General features: G+C 35.6%; 1 pseudogene; it reads left to right on the top strand.

Annotated features, from left to right (window-relative positions):
- Positions 1-1,598: 1,598 nt before the first annotated feature.
- Positions 1,599-2,718, top strand: LOC115283615 (annotated as a pseudogene).
- Positions 2,719-6,901: the final 4,183 nt, after the last annotated feature.

Genomic DNA, 6,901 nt, shown 5'->3' with positions numbered 1-6,901 from the left:
TATCCCCCCAAATGGAAAAAAGAATAGTAGGAAGGAAGGTGAGTAAAATACTTAGTGATGTAATTTTTTCCCAAACAGAAATTAATCACAAAAGGATAATTTTGAAGTTTTTATTCAGTGACAACCTTATACGTAATCAAAGGGAATTAAATCTAAATAAGGACAAACAATTCCCATTCCATATGGTGAACTGATATCAATGAAGTCTTCCACATTTAGCCAAGAAAAACTGATTATCACCAAATTCATTTCTTTGCAGCCTTCTTTTGTCAATAGATAAACATTGCAGTGTATGGAGGGCTTAGATTACCTATTAAATAATGGATCCAGCCATTGCCTTCAAAGAGCTATTATTCTATAAAAGGTAGTTAGGAAAGAGATAGAAGAAACTGCTAGAAATGCATACTTATACTTTTTTCCCCTCCTGAACATACAATATGCACTTAACCAATGCTGAATGAAACTAAACTGAGAAAAGTTACATGAGTTAGAAAACAGACTGGATGATTCTAGGAAGATTTATACTCATACAAAAGAAAGCTGCAAATGACCTTGAATTCTTAAAATTCTGTTTGGGAATCCTTCAGTAAGTTTCCAGAAATTCCACTTGGTTATTCAAAATGTGTGGCATGGGCTCAGACAAGTGAAAGAATCATATTTGCAACTACCATACATCTCAGAGTTTCTGCACATGTCCATTATTCTCATAAATTTATTTAGATTTATCTCTATATGGGGAAAGAAAAAAAAAAAAGCTTGCCCAAAGAAGCAATTTATTCTTAAATGTAAATCCCCAGGCATACCTCAAGCTGTGGCTTTGTCATTGGTTCAGATGATTATGCAAATGTTCCTCCATAATTTAATTTGTAGTTAGACTTACACAGACAAGTTTGGGGGAAACTATTTCTTCATACATGCTCAACATCTCCACTCTGGTAATATGGCTAATCTGGGAAACTCATTTCCAAATGAGAAAATATGAAAGAAGAGAGTTTATGGCTATACTCAAAGGCGCAAAGTACACCTTGTAAGAAGTTGCTTTAGCTGAATGTTGTGTTTTCTTCTCCTTAGTAAAAGAATAATACCCTTCAGAGTTTGAATGATCCCAACATGCTTAAGCCACCTTATCCCTACTCTAAATAAAGATTTATTATTTTGTACTTCACAGTCCCCAAAAAATCGAATAGTAACGATACTTAGCACTGAAATTGTAATGCATATATAATTGTTTGTAAAAACTACATAAGTTATGACGAGTCAAACTAATTTATTTTAGATAGATGTTACCTTAGACATAAAAATACTCTAAATACAAGTTATCTCAACTCAGATTAAAAAGCTAACTTTGTATGTATACCTCAAGGGAATTCTCTATAGAGAGAATACCATCATATAGATGAATGGCAAGGAACACTAGTAATGTAAAATTATTAAATGATAAAATCTACTTCTTACTACCAAAAGCACATTTCAAATGCTGTACAAAATATTCAAAATGTGAATAAAATCTTTTAAAAAATAATACATGTTTCCTTTTTCACAATGGACTTGCGCCAGAACACAGGTGTCAGGAAAACCACCACTAAACCTAAACCAAAATGTGAAAGGAAAAGACTCCTATCAATATCCTTATCATTGGACACATAGATTTGTTTAAGTCTAATAATACTGGTCATCTGATATATAGATGTGGTGTGATCGACAAAAGAATTATCAAAAAATTTGAGAAGGAGGCTGCTGAGATGGGAGAGGTTCCTTCAAGTATGCCTGGGTCTTGGACAAACTGAAAGCTGAATGTGAACATGGTATCACCATTGATATCTCCCTCTGTAAATTCAAGACCAGCAAGTATTATGTGAACATCACTGATCCCCCAGGAGGACACAGAGACTTTCTCATAAAAATGATTACACATGATTACAGGCAAATCTCAGGCTGATAGTGCTTTCCCGATTGTTTTTTCTGGTATTGGTGAATTTGAAGCAGGTATCTCTAAGAATGGGCAGACTCATGGGGATGTCCTTTTGGCTTACACATTGGAGGTGAAACAACTGATTGTTCATGTTAACAAAATGAATTCCACTGAGCCACCCTACAGCCAGAAGAGATGTGAGGAAATTGTTAAGGAAGTCAGCACCTATATTAAGAAAACTGGCTACAACCCTGACAAAGTAGCACGTGCTAATTTCTGGTTGGAATGGTGACAACATGCTGGAGCCAAGTGCTAACATGCCTTGGTTCAGGGATGGAAAGTCACTCATAATGATGGCAATGCCAGTGAGACCACATTGCTTGAAGCTCTGGATTCCATTCTGCCACCAACTAGTCCAATGGACAAGCTCTTGTATCTGCCTCTCTGGGATGTCTAAAAAATTGGTAGTATTTATTGGTACTGTTCCTGTGGGCCGAGTAGAGACTGGTGTTCTTAAATGCAGCGTGATGGTCACCTTTGCTCTAGTCAATGTTGCAGCTGAAGTCAAGTGTGTTGAATGCACCATGAAACTTTGAGTGAGGCTCTTCCTGGGGATAATGTCAGCTTCAGCGTTAAGAATATATCTGTCAAAGATGTTCATCGAGGTAATGTGGCTGGTGACAGCAGAAATGACCTACCAATGGAAGCAGCTGGCTTCACAGCTCAGATTATCCTGAAGTATTCAGGAACCTGTGCTGGATTTTCACACAGCTCACATTGCTTGCAAGTTTGCTGAGCTGAAATAGAAAACTGATCATCATTTTGGAAAAAAGCTAGACGATGGCCCAAAGTTCTTGAAGTCCTGTGATGCTCCCATTGTTGATATGGTTCCTGGCAAGCCTATGTCTGTTGAGATCTTCTCTGAGTATATTCTTCTAGGCCAATTTGTTGTTAGTGACATGACACAGACAGTTGCTGTGCATGTCACCAAAATAGTGGACAAGAGGGAAGCTGGAACTAGCAAGGTCACCAAGCCTGCCCAGAAAGCTCAGAGGGGTAAATGGTTATTATCCCCAATACCTGTCACCCCAGTCTTAATCAGTGGAGGATGAATGGTCTCAGAACTACTTGTGTCAATGGGCCATTTAAGCTTAATACTGAAAGACTGGTTAATGATGATAATGCATTGTAAAACCTTCAGAAGGAAAGGAGGATGTTTTGTGAACTGTTTGTTTTGTGTGTTTGGTGTGGGAGTTTTAAGTTACTAATTTTTTTAAATCAGTACTTTTCAATGGAAACAACTTGACCAAAAGGCTGTCACAGAATTTGGAGACCCATTAAAACAAAAGTTTAATGAGAAAAACAAAAATAAAATAATATATGTTCTTCATACAATCTTCAGAGAACATAATTAACAGAAATTTACATTTAAAGTGACGTAAGAGAGGTGCCTGGGTGGTTCACTAGGTTAAGCGTCCAACTTGATTTCAGCTCAGGTCATGGTCTCACAGTTCATGGGACCAACTCCTGTGTCAGGTCCTGCACTGACAACACAGGGCCTTCTTGGGATTCTCCCTCTCCCTCTCTCTGCCTGCTACTCCACATACTAGCACATATTACACATGCACTCTCTCTCAAAATAAATAAACACTTAAAAAATAAGGTGACATAAGAAACAGACCGAATGTACCATAATTATATTAATTTACCGTGACCCACAAATGTTAATTTTTTAATTTAAGGTTTATATTTAAAATACATATAAAGTCTATACTGTCAAATATGGGAGCCACATGTCACATCTTTTATATTTGCATTTAAATTAATCAAAATGGGATAAAATTTAAAATTATTTTCTCCATCATACTAGCTACACTTACAGTGCCCAGTAGCCATATACTCATCATTACAAATAATCTTATTGTCAATTATGCTATGTATAGATAGCTGACATGAGAAATACATCTTAAAATATATCTTGAAAATATTTAAGTATTTTTGGAAAATTTATATTTTCCCACTTGTAGGCCATTTGACTTTCAAAGGAAAGGCACTTCTAAATTCTGACCAGTTCTATGTGATTATGCAACACCTCCATCAATCATTCTAATTAGAATTAGGAAATATTAAATTAAGACTTTTCTACTTCATGCACTTTTGAAAACAGCCTTCCTAATTTCATTGACCAGCTATCCACTAAACTGATGACAAGGCTAAAGAGTATGAAGAGAAGATTATTATATGTAATTTTACTGACTGCTCCCATTACTGTAATTATATTCTACTTAGTTTTAACTTCATTTAAAAACTTAGAGGTAAGGATAGTGTTATCTGTCAGGATTCTCCAAAAAAAATGAATAGGAAAATATATGATTTATTTCTATGAAATTGGCTTATACAGTTGTAGGAACTGGCAAGTATGAAAGCTGTCAGGCAGGCCAACTGATTAGAAATTCAAGCAAGAGTTAATTCTGCAGTCTTGAGGCTGAATTTTTTTCTCCAGGAAACCTCAGTTTTTTGCTCTTAAGGCCTTAAACTGATTAGATGTGTAATCTCCTTTACCTAAAGTCAACTAATTGTAGCTGTTAACCACATGGAAAAAACACCTTCAGAGCAAAACCTAGATAAGTGTTTGATTAAATAACTGGGCCTAGCCCAAATGATACAAAATTAACAATTGCAGATGGTAATGTGGTCATCTTAATTCTCTAAAATGGAACTACTGTGAGAGAGATGGAGGTCTCTTCTCATGGCCAGAATGTGTCCAGGTCCCTGTAAGAATTCCAATTTATCACTTCAAACATGGGTGGAAGACTCAACAACCCCTGTTACGTTAATAATCTAGACAACAGGTTCCTCAGCAATGAGATTAAATGGGTAAATTGCAAGACTTTCCTTTCTTTGGACTGGTGGATTGATGAATTGTCTGCAGTTGTCTACCTTTATCCTGAGGACTGTTTCCAGAATAGTGTGAATTTTATTTCCTTTGGCAAAATTCAGTGAAACTAACACTACACACTTGTGTCCTGCCCTGCTCCCCAACTTGATACTTTATCCTATATCATTGACCTTCTTTTTCTGTATCCTTCCTTTTTCCTTATTCTTCTTTTTTCTTATTTCAGTAACATAAATACAGATCTATATTATGAATAAAAATTTTAACCACTGTGTTCAAAATAAATATTTTGTATTAAAGGCTATAATTTTAGATACATGAAACTACTTCAAATTAAAGTAAAATCATGGGAAACTATTATTATAACAATTCATGCTCTATGTGCCTTAAATTCGGATTTAAGACTATACATTCTGTATTTCTTGATGACATTCATTTAATATTTACTTACAGTTTTGGGGTACCTGGATGGCTCAGTTAGCTAAGCATCTGATTATTGATTTCTGCTCAGGTTGTTATCTCAAAGTTCATGAGTTCAAGCCCCACGTTGGGCTCTGTGAGGGCAATCCAGAGCCTGTGTGAGATTCTCTCTTTCTCATTCTCTCTCTGCTACTCTCCCCCCGCTCACACCTTTTCTCTCAAAATAAATAAATACGATTTCTAAACAGCTTTAGAGCAAAGCTGGAGAGAAGTTGAACATTCTTGCACATTTGAATTTCAAAATAAACATATATGAACCCTCCCCCAAAAGGCTTCATGCATATATGCCTCTGAACTCAAATGTGAGAATGTTAAAGAAAGTGCTTTGTGATAAGATCCTATAGTAACATGGAAAATCATACATCCACAAGACTCTAAGTTATATCCTTTGAAAAATCCAAATGAGAATGTTCAAATTTACAACTTGGAAGAGAAATTGCATTATAAGATAAAAGATGGATAGTGAAAAAATACAAGGTTGTAATCATTCACTGAGAAGGCCCTTGCTGACATCATAAAACATGAGAGTACAGTTTGAACAGCTTTTGTATGTTGGAAGACCCCCAGGAGTGATTTGCAGCCACTTGCTTCTCCGTTGTTCCACTTGATATATAAAGGGTATTTTTTTAACCCTTCTAAGAGCCTCCTCTGAAGAACTGTTTCAACTGTGAGGAAGTTGAGAGAAGGTTCCCTACGGCATTTGCATGAAAATTAAATTTGAAACTTTTTATTATGAGGTGATGTCAATTCATTCCAAAAATATTTGTCAAGGCTCTGCTATATGCTAGAGATACAGATAAGAATACCATCAAGTCCTGCCCTCACTTCAAGTCAACAACTCCTTAAGGAGCCTACAAAGATTTGAGGGCAGTTGTTATTGATTTGTAACAAAGTGCCACCTAGAAGGGATTTATAGCAGTTGTCCTATTTCATCTTTGCCTAACCATAACTAAAACAAACATGGATAGATTTTTTACATAAATTTTATTTGGGAATAATTTTAAACTTATAGAAAAGCTAAAATGTTAGTATAGGGATGTGATGGTCAATTTTAGGTATCAACCTGACTGGGCCATGGGATGTCCAGACATTTGTTCAAACATTATTCTAGTTATGTCAATGAAAGTGTTTCTGGATGAGAGTAACATTCTAATCTGTAGACTGAATAAAGCATATTGTGCTCCCTTAGGTTGGTGAAATCCATTCAATCATTTGAAGGCCTGAATAGAACAAAAAGGCTGACCCTCCCTTGAATAAGAGGGCATTTCCTCCTTTCTGACTACCTTGAGCTGGGACATTGTAAGGGTTTTTTTTTTTTTAATATCTTTGGACTTAGACTGGAACTAAACTAGACAACTACTATACTACTTACTAAACTATATATGTGTGTGTGTATGTGTATATATATATATATATTACTGCTATATATATATATACACATACACACACATGTAACCTTTTAGTTCTGTTTCTCTGCAGAACCTTAATACAACAAAGTTACCATATATCTTTCACTCAGTTTCATTTTCCCATACTGTTATTATTTTCATTAATATGATACATTTGTCCAAACTGAAAATTATAGGGAGATAAGATGGTGGGAGAGTAGGAGG

The sequence above is a fragment of the Suricata suricatta genome, chromosome X (genome assembly GCF_006229205.1).
Source record: "Suricata suricatta isolate VVHF042 chromosome X, meerkat_22Aug2017_6uvM2_HiC, whole genome shotgun sequence".
NCBI lineage: Eukaryota > Metazoa > Chordata > Mammalia > Carnivora > Herpestidae > Suricata > Suricata suricatta.
This window is presented reverse-complemented; position numbering and strand designations above follow the sequence as displayed.